Source organism: Pinus tabuliformis, chromosome Q (genome assembly GCF_031772625.1).
Source record: "Pinus tabuliformis cultivar Carrire ecotype Pingquan chromosome Q, CPIR1, whole genome shotgun sequence".
In the NCBI taxonomy this organism is placed as follows: Eukaryota; Viridiplantae; Streptophyta; class Pinopsida; order Pinales; family Pinaceae; genus Pinus; species Pinus tabuliformis.
The window spans coordinates 15,939,260-15,963,396 of NC_142296.1; positions in this window are offsets into that span (position 1 = coordinate 15,939,260).

A 24,137-nucleotide genomic window follows, 5' to 3' on the forward strand; every position below is an offset into this window, starting at 1 on the left:
ACAACAACTACGACAACTTTAACAATGGTAGGTTCAACCACGACAACTATGACAACTTCAACTACAGCAGTTGTGACAGGTTCGACCACGGAACCTATGGGAACTTCAACCACGGTAGCTTCAACCATGGCAACTACGACAACTTCAACTATGGTAGTTGTGACCACGACAACTTCGACCACGGAAAATATGGCAGCTTCGACCATGGAAACTATGGCAGCTTCGAGCACAACTTCCTTAAAAGGTTCCCCAAACAGTAAACTTCAATGTCCTCCTTAGCCTCTTATTTTCTCCTGTAATTCTTGTTTGAATTTTGTGCTCAATATCACAAAAGATCACCAAAATCTGATGGCTAGAATGAGGAGATGGACTTATATTTACACTGGTTTTACGTTAAGGTGAGGAGACACGTCACTTGAATGAGAGGCCAAGTTGCATGAGTCGGCTCATGTCGGCTTGCATTAAAATATATATTTCTCAACTTAAAAATTCATTTTCTCAGCAACCACTGGGAGTTTCGGGGAAAGTAAGGGCTCATTAGAAAGAGGAAAAAATCCTCTTTAAGATGGTCTAGGTCCCATTGAGAAAAGATGCCTCTAAGGTGGCAAAAATATTTTTTCTTTGTGACTGTCCTTAAATTTTATGCATAAAAAGTTTGGGACAACATGAGGAATGTTTGGGACAATATGGCTTCTCCATTGTTTGGCTTCTTCATCATCATAAGATCATGTAGGACATCCATGTCATCATGATAGTATCCAGCAATGAGTGTATCATCCTGTGTCATCATATAATGGTGCAGTGATATGTCATAGGCAGCATCATTAGGAAAGTTCCAAGGTAGTCTTCCAACCATCAAATGAGATCTTCCACGTCATCATATAGTCTTCCAACCATGTTATTAAGACCTCATCAAGTTCCATCATCAAGTGTGGTCATTCATCAAGTGTAGTCCTCCATATGCCATCAAGGGTTAAGGTCTAGATCATCAAATAAGGCATGTGATTGGCATTTGGCACTTAGCACTTCTTAAGACTTCTTCATTAGTGGCTTGACATATTAATTGATGGCATACTTGTCAAACAAGAGTCATGACATCATCATCTAGAACCAGGCATCTCAAGAATATTAGCCATCTCGGCCAATACCATATTGACATCAATGACAACCTTGATTAACAACCCATTGTTTCTATCCATTCATTCAACCATCTCACCAAGATGCTTCATAAAGCCTTTGATAAGTATAACTACCGAGATGTTTGTGGAAGAATCAATCTTTTAAGAATGAAGCCTAATGAATTAGTTGAGGATTTTTCTAATCGATTCCTTCACCTTTATTATGAAATTCCTAAAACCATATGAACTTGGATTTCTTGGAACAAGAGTTTGAGCACTTGGTTCTTGGCTCCTTATACGGTGAACCTGAACCTCCTAATTTTTCTGCTTCCCCAACTCATGTGAATCATGAGGCACGTCAACTTTCATAGGAGAATCTTACTACCGATTTTTTTCTTTGCCCTCCTCCCTTTCAGTCCCATTGCGGGTGCCTCCTTGTGGTGGTTTTAAAATTAGGAAATTTGTGAATCAAATCTCCAATCCATCTTCTCATTCTTCTTCCACTTTTCATGATTCAGATTTAATGGAGGAAATTCCATAATGGCTCATGAAGCCTACAGTGGCAACTCACTCCTCCATTTTGTAAGACATTGTCACCGTTCACAACTCTAGTCTCAAAGCTAATCCAGATTTTTGTTATCCTCTATCATCTACATATCTTGAATCTTTGCACCATAAACTGCTTGAGCAATCTGTTCGAGCAACTAGTTTCTCACACTCTCTTGTTTATCAAGTTTCTAGCTCAAACTTTGATCAGGTACAAAGTAGTCACATTACGCAGGTAGAGGAGAAGAAAGGTGAAGGTGCTTTCAAATTTTCCTCTCTTTTTCAAAATCTTCCATGTCAAACTAGTGAGTTTCCACTCTTGGATGATTCTCAATCTGCTAATCTCAATAGATAATCCAATGCAATCAATTATTTCAATCAACCCCCATCCTTGGGCAGTAGTCATTTCTATATTTCCGCATGTCGTGATGAATGCCCAAGAACATCATATGATCTTTCGATTTCTCGTGAAGATTTTAATTTAGATCTAGAATCTAATTTGGTCAAAGAAGATGTTCTTATCGAAACTTCCTCTTCACCTCACTATCCCTTGTGTCCTACCTTTTGCAATCCATTTATCTTATATGATGATACTTCATGCTCTTCAGTTTCTTCATCTGATGAGTTATCACAAAGAAATGAGGTTTTCCATGATGAGATTGAAAAGAGTCAAATCATAGAGTACCCTTCCCATCACTCATCATCTCTTTTCTTGCATGAAGACAACTCTTCAAATTAGCTTGTTCACGAAATTTCCCTGATTCATTCATCTTTGATTTTGCTATCAAAAGAGCCTTTCCATTTGAGTAATCTGATTGTTAAAGTTGAAAAATCTGGTGAAACCTATGGCAGAGATGGCTTCCATGCAGTAAGCAGTATTGAATCTAGAAATATCAGCTATCCTCAAACCAAACATGATCTGGTCCAAGCTTCAAAATGTGATTCTACGATCCTTGTAAGTTCTAGTACCTGCCAAGGAGTCGAGGAACTTCAACTTCCGTTGATGGTTATGTCAAGATCTCGTGACCCTTGTAAGCCCCCTGAACTAAGTCAGATTGGTTTCTCTCGCACAATCTGTCTTTTCATGGTTTCACTCGATGTAAATCTCCTTGTGAAAATTGTCTAGTATTCTAGGTGTGACCTTTCAAATTTTCAATATTTTACTTCTGGTCAAATTCAAGAATTTGTTACAGTACATTCATCTTCATGAAAATCTCTCGCATAAAACTCGGGTTGAGAATGCGCATCTCTCATAGATTCATGGAATTGCAAAGTTGATCATTCTAAGTACTATCTTTGCCCAAAGGAATCATACTTATCGAATTCATCCCTTAATGGTCAGCTCTTGGGTCTTGTTGCAAAAATTATATTGAAAATTTGTCCTCTCATCGCACCAGAAATCGTCTTGAGTGATAATGAATGCATAAGTTATCTCACGAATCAAGTCCTTCTCCGTTCACCATGTCCCAACTGGCCTCATGTACTTGTGTTGCTAGAATCCTTTTTTAACTCTTTTGATGACTACGATGCTTGTAAAATTTGTCCCCAGTTGCAGGAAATGGTATGTCATATTTGTCTCACGAGGAACTTGGTTCGATTGTTTAGATCATTCGTGAGACTGTTCAAATTGATTTTTTTTCATTTATCGCAAAATGGGAATTCGATGCTTTAATCATCTCATCTAATCATTATTTTTTCTTTGGTGACTATCATTCATCTTATCATCTTCTGATCAGCACATCCAACGATATTTGTTTCCCACCCTTTGATATTCATTGTTCAACATCTCTCTATTCATATTTTTGTCAAGAAAGCGAGGCACTTCAACGTTCGTTGATGGTTATGGTTAGTCCTCACTGTCTTGGCATGACTGCTGAGAATGATCAGATCTATTTTCCCTTACAAGATTCCGATCGTGATCCCACCCCTCTAATTGAAAATTCACCTTTTCCAATATTTCACGTTTTCAAGAGGGCCATTATGAATTTTACGATCCAATTGTTGAATGGATGGAACAATCTTACCTAGAAATCTCTATAGAAAACAACAAGTTTCAATCCTCGCTCATGCTAAAGGGCTCGGTGTAGATGAAGACAAATCTGCAAGAAGCTTCTGAGGTTTCTTGAAACACAGTATTCATAAAAAATGCAAGCATGTGGATTGGATGAAAATAATGGTTGTGACACACCTTTATTCCCATAGTCAAGACCTTCCTTTTCTTGTGCAAGTTTTTCAAATTTTTATATCTTCTATTGCACATCACTTTTTATCCATTTTAATTGTTCATATCTTTGTGGGTCTGGGTCGGGAACGACTACGTTGGCTTCACTGGAAATTTCACTATACGACCCCGACCTTCTAGCTGTTAAGTTGGGAGTAGGATTAGATGCATCCTAGTTTCCCTTTCTTGCACTCATTCTGCACTCGTTCCCTGTGGTCTGTCCTCATTTTCTTATTCTCATTCTACATCATGTTTGCCTTAGCCATTTTTGTCTTCTCGATATGTTTCCTTGTTGTGTGTTTTTTTTCTTTTCGTCTTGTTTTTCTTTCTTATTGAGTTTTCCTTTTATTTTTATCATTCGAATAAGTGCTGTGCTTGGACCTGTTTTGGCTTATTAGTATGTGTGTGGCTGACCTATAATGAGTATTATGATGATTCAACATTTGGCTAGCGATATGTTTGTCTTCCTTGTGTTGATTACATCTTTTGGCCAATGAAGTTCTGACAGAAAATACGATCCGTCTATAAGGAGAGTTTTGGTCCAACTGTTTGGTAATTTAATTGATGTTAAATTACTTACATGATTTATCAACCAAGGCTAGTGAATTGATGAAATGTATGTGCATTTTATGTGCTAGGAGTGTTTGTCACTCACACAATTCCTAAGTTAATTTGAGATATCGAAATGCACATGTTTCTCTACATCTATGTAAGTAACTAAATCACTCATAAAAATTGAATCAATTCTATTTCTCTTGCTTAAAAGAAATATCACACTCTTCTTGAAATAAACTTCACACTCATACTTTGCTTGAAATAAAATCACACACACACTTTATTTAAAATGAAATCACTCTTTCTTATAAATAAAATCACACTTGCTTGAATGGAAATCACACTTGCAATAAAATCACACTATAAATAAATCTACTTTAACAGAAAGAAAGATTAACTCTGCAAATAAAAATCATATTTATATCACTGCAATGTAAAGCTATGCTTCTAATCTATGTTAACTTATACTTTGACCATGTGCGCTAGATATCTCACTTCACTTCAATAATAAAATGATTAAATAAACCTTTTGCAAAACAATCTTAAACTTATATTCAAAAATCAAAACTTAAGTGATTAAATGAACTAACAAATATCCTACATGAAACACAGAATAAAATAATAATTACAAATAAAAGAAAATATTGTTGTCCCAAGGGGTCCCTCCTACAATAAGAATGTATCAATATGATTCCTTCACGAGATTATTAACCACGCATTGGAATCGCACATCAAAGAATTAACAACGAAACAGAGTTTATATTAAAACCGACTCTTTATAACATAAAATTCCAAGTCTGTGTTTGCTATGACGAGAGGCATATTTATAAAACTCCTCGAATTAAATGTTTCGTAGTATTACACCTGATGCTTAATCGACATTAGCTATAATTAAATTTTAAAGGTAAGATATTGTGATCTTCTCATGATTTTCTATCAACACAACAAATCATGAGGCTAAAAATCTACATCTCGCTCGCCTGGTTCACCTTCTACGGTGGTTGACTTTCGCTTTGAGCGGGTTGATAGGGTGTCTACTTTATCGATCCAAGTTATAAAAGTAGGAACAAATCATTGTACCAACTAATTTCCATCCGCCCATATTCCCTGTTCTTTGGTTGAAGCTTCGCAACCCATCAATCCTTGGACTTAGTTAAATAATAAAGATAAATGATATTTATGAAATAGAAGATGATTATGTACATGTTATGCTATCAACCTTGTAAACCGATACCCAAATTGGAGTTATGAAGGTCAAAAAGGGAAGAATGGAGTGAAAAAGAGTTATCAAAAAGAAGCAATTTTGGGGTTCAACATTCCCCCACATGAAAGACATTGCATGTCTTCATGCAAAATTTCAAACTTTGTGAGTCCTTCCTGTTAATGAGTCCCTTCATATGCCTGAGAAAGGACATCCAAGTTAGTCCTCCTTGCTTTCTTAGTGGTGACTTCCATCCTCGGTTCTTCATCATAATTCTATGTTGCAGACTCATAATCTTCCTCTTAAGAAATTTGTTTTTAGCTGTCAATTTCTTATTTTTCTTATACCATAAACCAAGTTGTAGCAGCATGTTTTCATTTTGGGGTTTTGGATTTCATTCTGTGCCTTTACTGTTTCATTCTCCTGCTTCAAATGTCTATTCAATATTTCCAATTCATAAATTTATTGCTTGAGGGTGTCTTCAACTTGGAGTTCTCTTGAAATATTAGAATAAATTCCTTTATTTTCTTCTTGGTTTGAGGATGATACAACAACTTTACCTATAGCTCTTCTTTCCAAATATTCTATATAACCATAAATTTCCTGCTGGACAGGATCTATTCTAGGTGTTTTTCTAGCTTGAGTGGAGATGTGATGGAACTGTTGGTGATGGAACTCTAGGTTCCATTTCTTCTTCCTCTAAATCGACAAATTCTAGGGATTGTCGGGGTTGTTCATGCATTGTTTTATTGAGTCTTGCACTTATTCTTATGGTAGATGATGATTTAGTAGTAAGGGGTTGATTTTTAACCTTTCCTTGCTCCGTTTTCTTTTTGGATGAACTTTCTTCCTTAGTGTTGGCTACCTTTATTCTAACATTCTTCTACTTCAGAGTTTCTAACACATTTATAAGAGGAATTTCATCATCGGAGTACTGCTCTTGTTGTGTTTCTTAAGCTGGTGAGTTTTCTTTAGGGTTTGATAAAAAAAAAATCTTCTATTATTCCTGGTCTTACCACTAGGCTCTTCTTATTCTACTTCCTTAAAATGATTTCTAATTAAGAAATCTTCCCAATTATCTCCTATGTTTATTAGGTGGGCCTCAATCAAGATTTTCATTAGGTGATGATGGTATAGGGAATTATCTATAGATTGTACCTTTCTATGAATATTACAAGCCATCTTTCTTAAGCTACAAAGTAAGAAATATGGTAGGTTAATTTCATTCCCATTAAGAAAATTCATCATTTATTATGCATGATAAAAGAATATGTTACTGAATCTTCCTTCATAAGTTATAAACTTTTGAATGATCAATAGCAAATTCCTCCACTTATTCTTCAAAGCTGTGACCAGTATTCCCATTTTAAACACAGAAGTAGCAATACCTGGATTCTTGAAGAAAAATTTACATTCTTTCTCTTCAATTTTTCTGTTCTTGAACTAGCTATCTTCAATTCTTGGTAATCCAATAGCTTTTGCTATGAAAGACTTTGTTAAAACTAGCTTCACATCCCCAATTTCTGCTTCAATTCCATCGTATGCCCTAGCAAAAGACTTTGTTACCTATTTCTTAATGACAGCTAAGCTGCTTTAATACAGAAAAGTTGCATCTTTACAAAATTAGTGCGTGGACCTATGGGTTATGGGCCCACGTACATATATATCAGAAGCCTTTTAATAGGTGGACTTCACAACAAAATCGACCAATCAACCAACGAACCAATGAATGGTCTTGATGGTCGTAACTCAATGAGGGTTAAATCCCGTTGTATAAAACCTTATCACGTCTGAATCAAATGTTAGCCTTCGCGCACATTCGGAAGTGATATGCGTCCAATCACCCATCCAACGGACGGTCCGATCACTCGGAACTGTAAACTCTTTTTAATGATTTCATCGGGTTCACTAGCCGAGATAACTTGTTTGCAAGTTTCCACGTGATCACCGTAGATCTTCTGCCATCAGACGTTTGTAATGTCATCTGCTCGTCAACTAGGCCGGACGATCTCCACCGTCAAAGTGACCCTGCTCCATCCAACGATTGTCACGCGATTTCATGCTCCAACTAGCACGACGATTAATATTCATAAAGCACGCAAGAAAAGTTGTTTTCTAGTGCTATGTGTCAACCGCTAGGGTTAATTGCATAGAATTTAGAAATACAACTTCCCACCTTTAGGGCGCGCAAGAAACTGCTTACCACTAGTTGAATACCACCCACGTGCTTAAATAAAAACCTTTAAGATTAATAAAGGGTTAGTGCTTAATATCCGTCGATCTGGCCGATCCGATGGTTTCCACTGTGCTGTTCAATCGACTCCAGTTTCGATTGAACACCTCTCATTCATTGATCTGTTCTTAATCCAATGGCTCTCCCATCTACTTATTGATGAAACTCATACTACAACACACTTTATCTCTGTCGTACTTTGTCGAAGGCGAAGTTCATAGAACTTCGTCCTTTACACTCGCATACACATATTTATTCACTTTACAAGAAAGAACATATATATAAAGACACAGACACACAAAACTCAGATAACACGCAGATGTATAATAACACATATATGTCCATTATGTATAGAACTCAATTACAGGCTAACGCCTCACGGCCCGAATCATGAATTACCCTGCAACTACATTGTATCCTATATCTCCCTCTTTCACGCAACATAGACTCTCTCTATATAAGAAATTATAAAGGCTTGGATGATCTAGGATCCACGATTTCTTCCCACAAATCGCCTAGAATCACTCAATCAAATCCCCTAAATCTCTCTATACGCATACATGGAAAATAATTACATTTAATCAAGTCTTCTAGATACTTATCAATTCCATCAATTTAGCTCTGTTTTAAATAGAATTTGCCCTGGTTTACAATGATTGTCCACATTTCCTCTTTCACAGCTTTGAATTCTAATTTTAATGAAGGGTGCTTGGATGCTCCTGCATCAGACTCCTAAGGCACAAAAATTTATGACCTCCTGGTCATATGCTTCTCCATCCCTTAGAAATTCTACCCACATCCTCTGTGGAATTGCCCTTATGATCTTTCTGTGATCTGCAACAAAACCTCTGTAGTAACAAGTCCTCCTTGCTACATGATACCTCACCAAGCTTTTATCCTATGAGCTTAGTCTTTCGACATCTCTCTAGTTCTCTCTTCTTTGGAACCAATTGAGCACTCCTGGCTCTAGGTTGCTGCAATCTTCTCACCTTCTTCTGCCGCTATCTGTATGACAATTATAAGACCACAAACTCTCTAATATTTAACATGAATGTACCTCCTTTTGCACGAAAATTATTTCTCGCGGGAAATCTTTTCTCTGCTCTGATACCAAAAATGATGATAGCTAAGCTGCTTTAATACGACAAAGTTGCATATTTACAAAATTAGCGCGTGGACCTGTGGTTATGGGCCCACGTACATATATATTGGAAGCCTTTTAATAGGCGGACTTCATAACAAAACTGACCAATCAACTAATGAACCAATGAATGGTCTTGATGGCTGGAACTCAATGAGGGTTAAATCCTGTTGTATAAACCTTTATCACGTCCGAATCAAATGTTAGCCTTTGCACACATTCGAAAGTGATATGTGTCTGATCACCCATCGAACGGGTGGTCCAATCACTCAGAACAGTAAACTCTTTTTAATGAGTTCATCGGGTCTGCTAGCCGAGATAACTTGTTTGCAAGTTTCCACGCGATCACGTAGATCTTCTTCCATCGGACGATTGTCGCGTCATCTGCTCATCATATAGGCCAAACGATCTCCACCGTCGATGTGACCCCGCTCCATCCAACGACTGTCGCACGATCTCGCACTCCAACTAGCACGACGATTAATATTCTGAAAGCACGCGAGAAAAGTTGTTTTCCAGTGCTATGTGTCAACCGCTAGGGTTAATTGCATAGAATTTAGAAATACAGATTCCCACCTTTAGGGCACGCGAGAAACTACTTACCACTCGCTCAATACCACCCACGTGCTTAAATCAAAACCTTTAAGAAACTCAGCTTAATAAAGGGTTAGCGCTTAATATCCATCAATCCAGCCGATCCGATGGTTTCTGCTGTGTTGTTCAATCGACTCCAGTTTCGATTAAACACCTCTCATCCGTTGATCTGTTCTTAATCCAATGGCTCTCCTGTCTGCTTATTGATGAAACTCGTACTACAACACTCTTTATCTCTTTCGTACTTTGTTGAAGGCGAAGTTCATAGAACTTCGTCCTTTACACTCGCATACGCATATTTATTCACTTTACAGGAAAGAACGTATATATAAAGATACAGACACACAAAACTCAGATAGCGCGCAGATGTATAATAACACATATATTTCCATTATGTATAGAACTCAGTTACAGGATAAGGCCTCACGGCCCGAATCATGAATTACCCTGCAACTACATTGTATCCTATCTCCCTCTTTCACGCAACGCAGAATCTCTTTATATAAGAAATTACAAAGGCGTGGATGATCTAGGATCCATTATTTCTTCCCACAAATCACCTAGAATCACTCAATCAAATCCCCTAAATCTCTCTATATGCATACATGGCAGATAATTACATTTAATCAATTCTTCTAGAGACTTATCAATTCCGTAAATTTAGCTTTGTTTTAAACAGAATTTGCCCTAGTTTACAATGATTGTCCACGTTTCCTCTTTCACAGCTTTGAATTCTGATTTCAATGAAGGGTGCTTGGATGCACCTGCATCATTTCTCGTGCCCATCAAATTTCTCCAAAATTCTAACCATCGTGCCTACTACAATAATTGTTTGACCTATGGTTATCCTTTGAGAAACTGAACCCCATTCGGCTTTGATCTTACAATGACCCCCATGTTAGAGAAGCTTAGCCCATAATTTCTATTTTGACAGGTTTAAGGAGTGGAAGGAATTTGAGTATGGACAGAATCAGAGAAACAGAGTTTACGTGAGGGCGGTCTCGGCAATAAAACAAGGCTGAGTGAAATGGAAGTGTCTTGGCATGATGTGGAATGATGAATGGATAGGAGAGGGTGAATTTCGAATTATATCAAGGTTCGTTCCCGAATTGGTTGACAAGATAGATATTTTTGTTAAAACCGAAGTCGTGTGAGAATAATTAAGGGTAGTCATTATTCAGTATGGCAGTAGGAATGGTCACTCATCATTTATTTCATAATTCAAATGTTCTAACTTTATTATATAACTTAATATTTACATGCCTTTGATCATTTGTCTTACTTATTTTTATTTGTCTTTTGTAGGTTGTTAGGTTGCTCCAGCTACAATCTTCATTGAATTTTGTTTTTCCATGATCTTCATTTTCCCTGGTCGCAATCTGTCAAGTTAGCTGCAGAATTCTATTAGAGTTGTAGATTGTTGACAATTCTGTAGCTTCTTTATTTTTTAAAAGAGAAAAGAGGGTTAAAAATAAAATGGGACTAGAATAGGGAAAATAAAATCTAAGCTGCCAAGAACTCTTGGTTTTCAACCTGGATTTTCTGTATAAACATGCCAACAATGTTGGTTTTCATGTTTATATTAAAAAAAAAAATTATTCATTTTTTTTTACATTTTTTTTATTATTATTTTGAAAAAAAAATAGAAGGCTAAGTTGGAGAGGAAGAATAATCTTCCTTGACCAACTTCAAATCAAGATTATCTTGCAGATTTCTTATGAATTCTTCCATTTTTAATGGTTTATGATATATTCGTAATCTATGACCATTTACAAGGAAAGTTACGTTTTCTTTATCAATGATTTTGATTTAGACTGCTCCATTATCAAAGACAATTTCAATCTCATAAGGACCAAGCTAATGAGTTTGAAATTTTCCTTGAAAATATTTAAACTTTGAATCAAAAAGCAATGCCCAATGACCGTGATGAAATTTTATTTCTTTGATAAACTTATCATGCCACCTAGATCTTTTTTGTTGGACTATATTGATTCTTTGAATAACATCTTGTTGTATCTCATCAAGTTCATTTAATTGTTCCATTCTTTGTCTTTGGGCTTCTGATATATCAAGACCCAATTTGGTTGTTGTTTTAAAATTCTTTATCTGGAACTCAATAAGAAACATGACTTGTTTTCCATAAACAAGTTCATAAGGATTGTGTCCTGTTGTATTTCTCCGTGTGGTACGATATAACCATAAAGCTTTTGGAATATTTTCTACCCAATCCCTTCTATGCAGATGCACAGCCTTCGTAAGAATTGCTTCAATTACTTTATTGGTAGATTCAAATTTTCCATTGGCTTGTGGATAATATGGATTTGTCTTCCTATGTTTGAATTTGTATTCCTCCATTATCTTCTGTACCAAACTCAATGTAAATTGAGTGTCTTGATTTGTCACAATTTCCCTTGGGACACCAAAACGAGTGAAAATATCCTCAAAAATAAATGAAACTACAACATTTTCAGTAGCAAAAGGAAGTGACTTAGCTACTACCCATTTTGTGACATAATATGTACAAACAATAATGTACTTTTTTGTCTTGACGGTGGATTGATTGTACCAACAAAATCTAAAGCCCATTTCTCAAAAGGTTCAATAAGTACTTGAGGTTGTAGAGGCATTTCATCTTAATGAACAAGTTTCCCCATTAACTAAAAATTGTCACATCTTTTAACATAATTCCTTGGCATCCTTAAAAAGAGAAGGCCAATAATATCCTAAGAGAAGGAATTTATAAGCAATTCTTTTATCAACAAAGTGTCCTCCACATGGTTCATCATGATAAGCCTTTAATATCTTTGGTAATCCATCCTCTCTAATACATCTTCGAATGATTAAATCAGGTCATGTCTTGTACAATTCTTCATTTATTCATGAATAAGATGCACTAATTTGAATAACCTTCATTTTCTCTCGAGGAGACAAGTATGATGTTGACTTTCCGGTAGCCAAATAATTAGCAATATCTGAAAACCAAGGAGAATTAATAGATACTGCAAAATGATATTCATTAAGAAAAATATCTTTTACAAGAACATCATTATTATCAATTTGGATTCTAGATAGAAAATCAGTATATCAGAGATTTATTAGACTGTGCAATAAAAGCAGAATAAAGCATCACACATAAGCAACAGACATGAACACCAAGATATAAGGTGGAAACCCAATGTGGGTAAAAACCACCTGTTGTTATCGTCTCTGTCTTCTTTTAATAATAAGAAAATTTGTTTAGAATCTTGTACTGGTGCAAGATTATACCAGTACGTAGGCTTCTATCTGCAGAAGGTTACAACCTTCTCTCATTCTCCATCTTCTACTGGAAGGGAGCTACAACCCCCTAGCCGATATGTTTACTAGTATGTAGGCGGCGGCCTACAGAAGGCTACGACCTTCTTTCTTCCTCCAAGGACCACGTTTCATAAATTTTCAGACTGGATCCATCAACAATATCATAACTGCAATTCAATCATCAAATGCATCTGCATTAACCAATCACAGAAACTCAATCATCACTTTCTGAATCAACCACAACTGAATCAATTAATCACTTTGACAACCCATCGTCAAATCACAATCATTCTGATCATTCAAAATACTGTCACCAGAATACAGTAACCAGAACCCAGAACTCTACAACAGCAAACAGAAACAATTGAAACATATTTTATAAGGTATATGCTACTTCCATGTGTCGAACCTGTGTGTATACACGCTTTTATCAAATCCAACCAGCATACACATGTGTAGATATTAATTCATAATTCCGTAGCTATTCCAGACTTCAGTTATACCCAAATCATAATATTTATAGAATAACACATGCGTCAGTATTCAGATCTAGACTATACATGATCAACCACATAAAGATAATTCATTTCAAACCTTAAGATCTTGATCCATCATTAGATCTTATCCTTCATCAACCACTAAGGTTCATCCTTGGTTCATATCAAGCACAGCACCATAAGTCAATAACCTGCATACTAGATCTCACACTTCATCAGATATTCGATACTTGCACACCTGGCCTAATGATCTTCTCCTCCTTATACAGTTTTAGGCCTTTCTCATTACCATGGACCAAAACCACTTAGGACCAATACCTTGGACCAAATACCTAGGGTCAATACCTCGGACCAAATACCTTGGACCAATACCTTGGATCAAAATACCTTGGACCAAATACTTCAGACCAAAAACTTATTTTTCCAAGATATACGCGCTTTTCCTTCTGTGAAAGTGCGTGTGTACGTATACGCGACTTGTGTTTAGTGAACCTACGTGTATACGTAGCTTGGTCAATGTGAACCTGCGTATACCTCTCTTTCTTCATTCTTTGTAGTCTGATATGTAATTCTTTGTTGTTGACATGTTGTACTGTGATCTTTCATCTGAGTGAGTTGCCATCAAGGACAACACCTGTATCATAATGCCAACAATCTCCCCCTTTGGACTTGATGGCAACAACAACACCAAGTCACTCTCCCCCTTTGACATCAAGGGCAAAGTGTCATGCTCCCCCTTTGACATACATTATGTTGGTCATGCTCCCCCTGAGTACATGCTAAATTCTCTGATTGAGCTCCCATGCTGAGATGTACTGAAACTGTCCATGCTCCCCGTGAGCACAAGCAAAGTCTGCAAAAATATTTTTTAAAAGAATAACATGACTTTATAACTCAACTATGTGAGAATGACCTTCCTATCATCAATGACTCATACATACATCCATCTCCCAATCAAGTGGGGATATACCAAATTTGACTCATCCACCCAACCAAGTGGGGATATACCAATTGTTTATACATGACAAAAACAAGAAATATTACATCATATATCCAAGAGGACTCATTCAAATGTATGAGAAGACATATCACACCCTAGACTTTTACATGACTTGAGCAACAAATGATATAAATATCTGAAGCCATAGCTAGAGTCAGCAGCCATAATGCCAACAATGTTGAATGTACGTGAAGGCTAATGTTACCCCTGAACCGATGCTACCTGTGCATTGTTAACAAGTCAAAGATCAAGGCATCTTTGTTAGTCAGATAAAATTAATGAACATAGCATATTAATCATCAATATCAATCAAAGCACCCATATCAGAGCCTGCCCCACTATTTTTCTTGTCTGAAAAACATATACGCTCCTTGACCCACAGAAACTCACGTTTATACGTGACTACACTTCATGAAACACACGTATAATAACCTTTCTTTGAAAAAATTGATTTAATAGCAGGATGATGCAGCAACTACTCCCAGCTTTTGTTTGTCTCTCTGGGAAATGGTTTAGTGAATATATCAGCAACCTGTTCTTTGGAGGGAACATATTCCAATTTTACCTTTTTTTCAAGCACTTTTTCACGTAGAAAATGGTATTTGATGGGTATGTGCTTGGTCTTGGAGTGCATGACTGGATTCTTTGAAACACTGATGGCAGTTGTATTATCACATAGAATGGATATGGGTGGAGTGCACGTGATCTGAATGTCTTGCCATGTTTGCATCATCCAAAGTAGTTGTGTGCAGCAAGATGCAGCAGCCACATATTCTGCTTCAGCTGTAGATAACGCAATTGAACTTTGTTTCTTACTGAACCAAGACACTAACCTGGAACCCATATAGAATGCACCACCACTAGTGATTTTTCTGTCATTAACACTTCATGCCCAATCTGCATTTGTATGTGCATGAAGAGTAAGATCTGTATCTCTAGGATACCATAAACCAAATTTCAGTGTTCCTTGATGATATTTGAAAATCCTTTTGACTGCCTGAAGGTGTGATTCCTTTGGATTTGTTTGGAATCTTCCAACTATTCCTACTACATGCATGATGTCAGGTCAGGTACCTGTTAAATAAAGCAGGCTTCCAATCATAGATCTGTAAGTTGGTTGATGTACTGCTGATGATTCATCATTTGAGCTGAGACTGCATCCTATTACCATTGGGGTACATACAGGTTTAGAATCTTCCATGCCGTACCTTTTCAAGATCTGTTTGAGATATTTGGTTTTTGAAAGAAAAATACCATCTTTATTTTGTTGAACTTGTAGACCAAGAAAATAGGTAAGTTCACCAAGCAAGGACATTTCAAATTCTTGCTACATTACTGAAGCAAAATTCTGACTCATGGATTCTTCATTGCTACCAAAAATGATATCATCAACATAAACAACAATTATTAGAAATTTATCAGTGTCAATCTTTGTGTATAGATTGCTATCTGCTGACCCTTTTGAAAAACCTTGTTGGTGTACATATTTTTCAAGGCGGTAATACCAGGCCCTCGGAGCCTGTTTTAGACCATAGAGAGCCTTTTTGAGTCTACATACAAGTTTTGCATCATTTCCAAGAACGAATCCTTCTCGTTGTTCAATATAGACTTCTTCTAAATCTCCATTAAGGAAGGCATATTTTACATCCATTTGGTATACTTTGAATTTCTGAAAGCTAGAAAGAGCAAGAAACATCCTTATGGCTTCAAGTCTAGCAACAAGTGCAAAAGTTTCTTCAAAATCTATACCTTCTTGTTGAGCATACCCTTTATAGACAAGTCTGGCCTTGTTTCTAATAACTTCTCCATTTTCATTCAGCTTGTTTTTGAATATCCATTTAGTTCCTATAATATTTTTATCATGAGGTCTAGGAACTAATTCCCAAGTATTATTCGTTTCAATTTGCTCAAGTTCTTCATTTATGGCCTTGAACCAACATTCGTCTTTGCATGCTTCATTTACATTTTGAGGTTTGGTGGAGGATAGTAATGCTAGATAGCTTGAGGTTTCTGTAATAGTCCTTATTGTTTGTACACCTGCCTCTTTTTCCCCTAAAATTTGAGTTTCTGGATGATTTTTCTGAACATACCTAGACGAAGTCTTTTCTTCTATCGTTATCTCTTCTTCTGGTGCTCCATTGGTTTCTTCTTTAGAATCATTGTGATTTGATGTGGGAAAATAATCCCCATCTTCTTCATTTTCATAATCTTCAGCTTTATCTTTTTTGGATTTTTGCATGCTTCATCAACTACAACATCAATACTTTTAACAATTTTCCCAAGTCTTTTATTATAACATTTATATCCTTTACTTCGAGAAGAGTAACCAAGAAAAATAACTTCATCTGCTCTGGGCTCAAACTTACTAAGTTTTTCATTAGTCCTTTTGATATAACATTTGCTTCCAAAAACTTTAAAGTATTTTACAGTAGGAGTCTTACCATACCAAAGTTCATGTGGAGTTTGAGTGTTGTTTACGCGAACATTTGCTTGGTTGAGAATAGTTACAGCAGTGAATGCAGCTTCACCCCAGAAGGTTGCAGGAGTTCTAGATTCATCTAGCGTATCTCGAGCCATTTGTTGAATAGTTCTGTTCATTCTTTCTACCACTCCATTTTGCTGAGGAGTCCTTGCGGTGGAGAACTACCTTTTTATTCCATGTTGTTCAAAAAAGTCAAAGAATTCATCCGAGGTAAATTCCCCTCCTCGATCAGATCTGAGGCATTTGATTTTGCGATCTGATTCATTTTCAACCAAAGCTTTGAAGGCTTTGAAATTTTCAAATGCTTCATCTTTATGCTTTAGAAGACCTATCCAACACATTCTGGAAAAATCATCAATGAACAAAATAAAGTATTCTTCTCCACGAGGTGACTTTTTCCTTGATGGTCCACATAAATCAATATGGACAAGTTCAAGAGGCTTACTAGCTGACCCTTCTTTTTCAATGAAGTGAGATCTGGTTTGCTTACCGAATTGACATGGTTTGCATATTGTATTTTCAGGATGTTGATATCTGGAAGATCACGAACAGCCTAGAATCTACATGCTTTTCTTATTTGAGAAAAGCTTAGATGTCCCAATCTTCTATGCCATAGCCAGTTTTCATCATTTTTGCTTAGATAGCACTGTTGTTGTCCTCCCTTGAGTATGTATAAGTTGTTTGGAGTTCTTATACCTTTGATCACGGTTTCTCTTATATCAAGCTCATGAACAACACATCCGTTTGATCGAAACACCACTTCATTTCCTTGATCACACATTTGACTGACACTCTTCTTTAACCTTTTCTTTTAAGAAAATAGAGCCTTTACCTTTTATGACAACAGGATTGTCATTTCCAAATGAGACATTCTTTTCCTTTTCTAAGGCATTATATGAGTGAAGTTTTTCTTTGTCACCTGTCATGTGTTTTAAGCATCCACTGTCGATGTACTACTGATTTTCTTGTCCTTTTGCATACAAGGCTACACCACATCTTTATGTTTGAGGTTCTTTCCTTCTCCATATCTTGGGATTTAATGGAGTTTTCTTCTTTTGAGATGTTTGCTGAAATTTGCTCCTGCATTCATATTCTTCATGGCCAAAGTTGTTACAAATTGAGCATTTTGTTTCATTTTCAAGAAGAGAAAAGTTATTATAGGAACTTTTATTGATCCCTGTCACATTCCTTTGATTTCGTGCTTCTTTAGTCATGATGGTTTTGTAAGCAACACATTGAGCAGCTTTGTGTCCAAAATTATGACATGAGAAACATTGACCATTAAAAAAGTTCCTGCTATTATCGAATCTATTGACCTGGTGATTGTAGTTTCTATTGATATTCATCTTTGGAGCAAATTGAGTATGATTTACCTGAGGTTGGTTGTGTCTTTTGTTCATCCTTGAAGCAAATTGAGTCTGATTTACCTAGTGATCTACTTTACGCCTTTGCCAATGATTGTGATCCAAATGGATCCTAGAGCACTCTCTAAGTCTTCGAAATCTACTTAAAATCATTCAAAAATATCAAAATTGTCGCATGGAATGAACCCTTAGAACCATCGGAAAACACTATCGGTAGCCAAAAACACAAATAAATCAGTGAAAACAGAGCTATCGATGCTTGAAAAGTGAATGCACAGGAGCCTTCGGATTTGGCCGATCAACGATCCAGATCCGATCGGCGAATCGCAATCGGCGATGGCAGTCGGTGGATATTGGCGCAAACCCTGTGGAACTTGCGATGGTGATCGGCGGAATCAACGAGGACCATCGATTAAGCGTGCAGATCGACGGCCCATGTTGCATCACCAAATCGCAATCAGCAAACGCAATGGCGCGGGGCTTATACATATATATATATGTGTGAGGCGATCAGCCAGACCCGATAATAATTATAAATGAAGTTTGATATATTTTGAAATCCAGGAAACGTCAAATTCCTTTGTATTTGCGATTTCGTTAAATACACGAAATATAAAGAATCAAGTGTCGATGTGATATTACAGACCCGAAAGGGTTTATTAATGCTGTTACATATGATTTCAAGTCCAATAAGTGGGATTTTCACAGTTTTAATGTATTTTAATATAAAGGGGAAATCTACGAAACAGGCAGGATTTCGGAGGACCAAAGGCGGAAAGCGGTTTAGATTGGGCTCCGCCCGAAACCATACATCTGTTGCCATGTGTTTAGGGCGAGGAGAGAGGAAACCACCCTCATTGGGCGGTTAACCCCCATACGAAAGGGCCGCCTGAAATGAACCACGGTCGTTGGATCTGGATCTCCCAGATCAACGGTGGAGATGTGATGTCAGTATACAAAGGCAGACCCGATAAAAATTCTAAAGCGAATTCATAATATTTGAAGTCCAGATGAACAGTGATTTTGGTGGATTTTCACAGTTTGAATGCATTTCTTTGTGTTAACAGAAAGCGGCTATTTCAGGGGTTTCAAAGGCCCAAGGCACTCTGATGTTGCAGAATAGGTGGCCACCTCGCCTTAATGCATTATACAATGATTATGTAATTCTAGAAGAGGGATTCGAGCGAATAGAGGCTGGGAGACAGAAAGACGAGAAGGAGAAATGAACAGGCAGAGCAGATTGGCTTTAAAGCCATAGAAGACAGAAACAAAGACAAGAAGTATTGAAGGCAGTGCCAAGACAGAGCAAAGACAGAGACAGAGAGCGTTGAGAGAGTCTGTGTACTCAGAGAGGCTTGAGAGGTTCAAGCAAACTCTTGTTGTTGTATCTGTTGTGTGTTGAGACTCAAGTTGAGCTGACACTGTTGTAAAACTCTGTTCTAAAGACATAATAGAGAGGTCACCACTAAAGGCTGGACCAGGAGATGTAGCCCAGGAGTATTGGGTGAACTCCTTATTAAACTTCTTATGTTTATATGTGTTTGTCTATTATGCTTCTTTTACTGCTTCATTGTCTGTTTATTTTGCAATCTTATCGGTCCATTGCATAAAATAACATAGGAAAATCCATGCACATGTGTCTGTAATACCTTATTAATTGTCTTAGATCTCATTATCAAATCAAGTGGTATCAAAGCTTTAGGTTGCTAAGGTTAGACAAGCTTGTGTTGGATAGGTGAATGATAGCTAGGTCAATGCTCAAATTAGGATAAGGAGAACTGGTTGAAGCTAACCCAAAAATAGGAAGAGTCTATCCTAGGAGGAAAATGGCAGAAGAAAATCCCTTGGAATCAGACTCTCAGTTTATGGACAGTTTCATGACCATGAGAGCCATGGTAGAAGAGATGTATCAAGAATTTAAGAAAGGTCGAAGTGAAGATTCTTCAACCTCCAAACAAGATAAAGGAACAGAAGAATCTCTTCTAGATAGCCATTTTCAAGGCAAAGGGAAAGGAAAAGAGTCTCCTCTATCCACACCTCCTGATAGCCCTGAAAATAAAAAGAAGAAAACATCTTTGATTAAATTAGATGTTAAATTTGATTTGCCAATATATGATGGAGAATTAAATGCAGAGAAGCTAAATAATTGGATTAGACAGATTGATGTGTATTGCAAGGTGCGGAATATTGATTCAGATAGGAATAAAATTCAGTTGGCCAGCCTACACCTTGGAGGAACTGCCTTGGTATGGTGGGAAGGTAGGACACAAGCTGACTTGAAGAAGCATGGTAAAATTCTTTCTGTCTGGAGTGAATTTGTTTTTGCCATTAAAAAACAATTCTATCCACTAGCTTATATGCAGCAAGTCATGATGAGTTGGCAAACTCTTCGCCAATTAAAAGGGCAAAGTGTACAAAGCTATACCCAGGAATTTAGAAAAAGAGTTTTGATTCTAGGCATTTCTTTAGACTCACCTAAAACTTTGCTGAAGTATATAGGTGGCCTACATAGTTATTTCAGGCACACCATTCTCATGTTTAACCCTACTAGCATAGATGAGGTATCTGTTCAAGCTACACATCTAGAGGCTAGAGGCAAGAATGTGAACCCAGGGATTGGGGGATCATCAAAACCCACTGCAAGCAAAAACAAGGAAAAGAGGAAGTAGAAATGGAAAGAGAGGAAGGTAAATGTTGTACAGAAAGACAAACCTTCATGCACTCACTGCAAGATGGACATGACGATGAACATTGTTGGTCTTTGCATCCGGAGCTGAAACCCAAGAAGTTCGATGGCAAGAAGAAGAAGATTGATGTTGTTATACGGAAAGATTTGGGGTTAGACTCAGGTGATGAAACAACAATCACAGCTACAGGTAAAAAAGGTTATCCGCTTTAGAGAATGCAGAAATCAAGAAGCAGGTATAGGAGCTGCTCGAGAAAGAGTTCATAAGACCAATCACATCACCATGTGGATCTCCAATCTTGTTGGTGAGGAAGAAAGATGGTTCGTGGAGGATGTGCATTGATTACAGAGCGCTGAATAAAATAACGATCAATAATCGTTATCCCCTTCCTGGCATTGATGATCTATTGGATCAGTTGAAGGAAGTTGTTTACTTTTTCAAGTTGGACTTGCGTAGTGGTTACCATCAGGTCAGAGTAGCAGAGCAAGATGCATGGAAGAGTGCTTTCAAAAACAAAGCAAGGGCTGTATGAATGGCTAGTTATGACTTTTGGCTTAACTAATGCTCCTGCCACCTTCATGAGAGTTATGAATGATGTACTCAGGCCTTTTATTGATGATTTTGTAATTATATATTTGGATGACATTCTTGTTTTCAATAAAACATGGGAAGAACATTTGAAGCATGTAAAGCAGACTCTAAATGTTTTGAAAAAATAAAATCTCTATGTTAACTTATCAAAGTGTGAATTTGGCAAAACATCTTTGAATTATTTGGGTCATATTGTAGGGGGGTGGTGAATTGAAGATAGATCCATCTAAGGTCAAAGTCATTGTGAACTGGCCTAAACCCAAATCTGCTACAAAAGTTAGGAGCTTCCTAGGGGCAGCACAATATTGGAGAAAGTTTATTTGCTAACTTTTCCTTAATTGCATCTCCCTTACATGCTTTAACAGGGTTGAACAAGGTGTTTCAATGGGGAGGCAAACAGTAGAAAGCCTTCGACACCTTGAAAGAAAAAATTAGTACAACACCAGTACTAGCATTGCCATATCTTCAAATACCATTTGAGATTGAAACAGATGCCAGTGACTATGCCATGGGAGCAATGTTGATGCAACATGGTAAACCCATATGCTACCATTCTAAGATATTTAATTCTGCAGTAGTTAATTATCCCACATATGATAAAGAATTGTATGCATTAGTACAGAGTGTAAAGAAGTGGAAACATTACTTAATGGGCAAGGAAACAGTTATACATACTGATCATCAGCCACTTCAATATTTGCACTCACAAACTAAATTGCAGCAATCAAGACACTATAGGTGGATGGGTTTCCTACAACAGTTTCATCTAGTCATCAGATATAAGAAAGGCATACACAATAAAGTTGCAGATATGTTGTCTAGACCAATTATAAATGCATCAACTATACTTAAGCATAACTCAGTAATGCATGAAAGCTACATTGAACAGTATGCTCAAGATATAGATTTTAAAGATATATATGCAACTTTATGTCATGGAAAACAAGTAGAAGGATTGGATTATCGTGTTAAGGACCAACTCTTGTATCATTTGGGAAAGCTATGCATTCCACAAACTGAAAGAGTTAACATAATTAGGGAAGAACATACTTCTCTGATATCAAGTCATTTTGGTGTAAGTAAAATAGTTGCACGGCTGCAAAGATTCTGCTATTGGACAAAAATGCATGAAACAGTTTCTAGATATGTAAAAGGGTGTATCCTGTGTGCTAAAAGCAAGCCCAGCAATAGAAAACTAGGCTTGTACACCCCACTACCAGTTCCTTCTTGTCCTTGGGAAAGTGTTTCCATGGACTTTGTTGGGGGATTTCCTAAATCTAGAAAAGGTCATGACTATTTATATGTTATTGTGGACAGGTTCAGCAAAATGTGTATTTTAATACCTTGTAACAAATAGATTACAACTAAACAAACAATGAAATTGTTCTTTCAGCATGTCTGGGTGCATTTTGGGTTACCCACTTCCATAGTATTTGATCGAGATTCCCGATTTGTTGGGAAGTTTTGGTCAAGTCTATGGGAATTGATGGACACTGGATTGAAGAAGAGCACAACCTTTCATCCACAAATAGATGGCCAAACAGAGGTGGTCAACAGGACAGTGATTCAGTTGCTCAGGGGATATTGCGGCAAGCATCCCAAGCTTTGGGATGAACATTTATGTTATGTGCAACATGCTTACAACCGTGCTAAATATTCTTCTACACAAAGATCTCCTTTGAGACTTGTTTGGTTTTATACCAAGGTCTACCTTGGATTTTATCTTTGAAAAAGACATAGCGGTTGATGGACATAGCGATGTGGACAAAGCAACCAGGTTCATTGAACAGATCCAAGAAATTCACAAGGTAGTGCAGGAACAACTAGAAAAGAGACAAGCTAAGTACAAGGCAAGGCATGATAAGCATCGGATGGAGCATAGCTTTCAAGTTGGTTATCAAGTTTGTTTGTATATCAGCAAGGACAAAATGCAAGGTGAGGGAAAGAAGTTGAAGCCAATAAGGTATGGGCCTTTCAAGATTCTTGAGAAAATTGGTGAGAATGCTTTTTGCCTTGATTTTCCAGCTTACATGCACATCTATTCAATAGTCAATGCAGAGAATTTGAGATTGTTTGAACCTTGTCTGATTGAAGATCCTGAAGAGCAAAGTCAGTTGCCTTCTATTGATGATCTGTTGCCTGAATATCTCAATGAGTTGCAAGAAGACACAGTTCTGGATGGGAAGGTGAGAACTACGCGCAAAGGGGATGTTGAGTACCTAAGAATTGGACTCAAAGGTTCAAAACCCAGCAGTGCAAAATGAATAGGGATTGGGCAAGTGAGGAAGTTGTATCCTCACTTGAGTGATGCTTGAAAACCAACTTTTGGTGGTCCAAAAGCCTTTTTCAGTGGGAAGGTGTGATCCAAATGGATCCTAGAACACTCTCTAAGTCTTCGAAATCTACTTAAAATCATTCAAAAAGATCAAAATTGTCACATGGAATGAACCCTTAGAACCATAGGAAAACACTATTGGCAGCCAAAAACACAAAGAAATCAGTGAAAACAGAGCTATCGGTGCTTGACCAGTGAATGCACAGGAGCTGTTGGATCTAGCTGATCAACGGTCCAGATCTGATTAGCGGATATCGGCGCAAACCCTGTGGAAC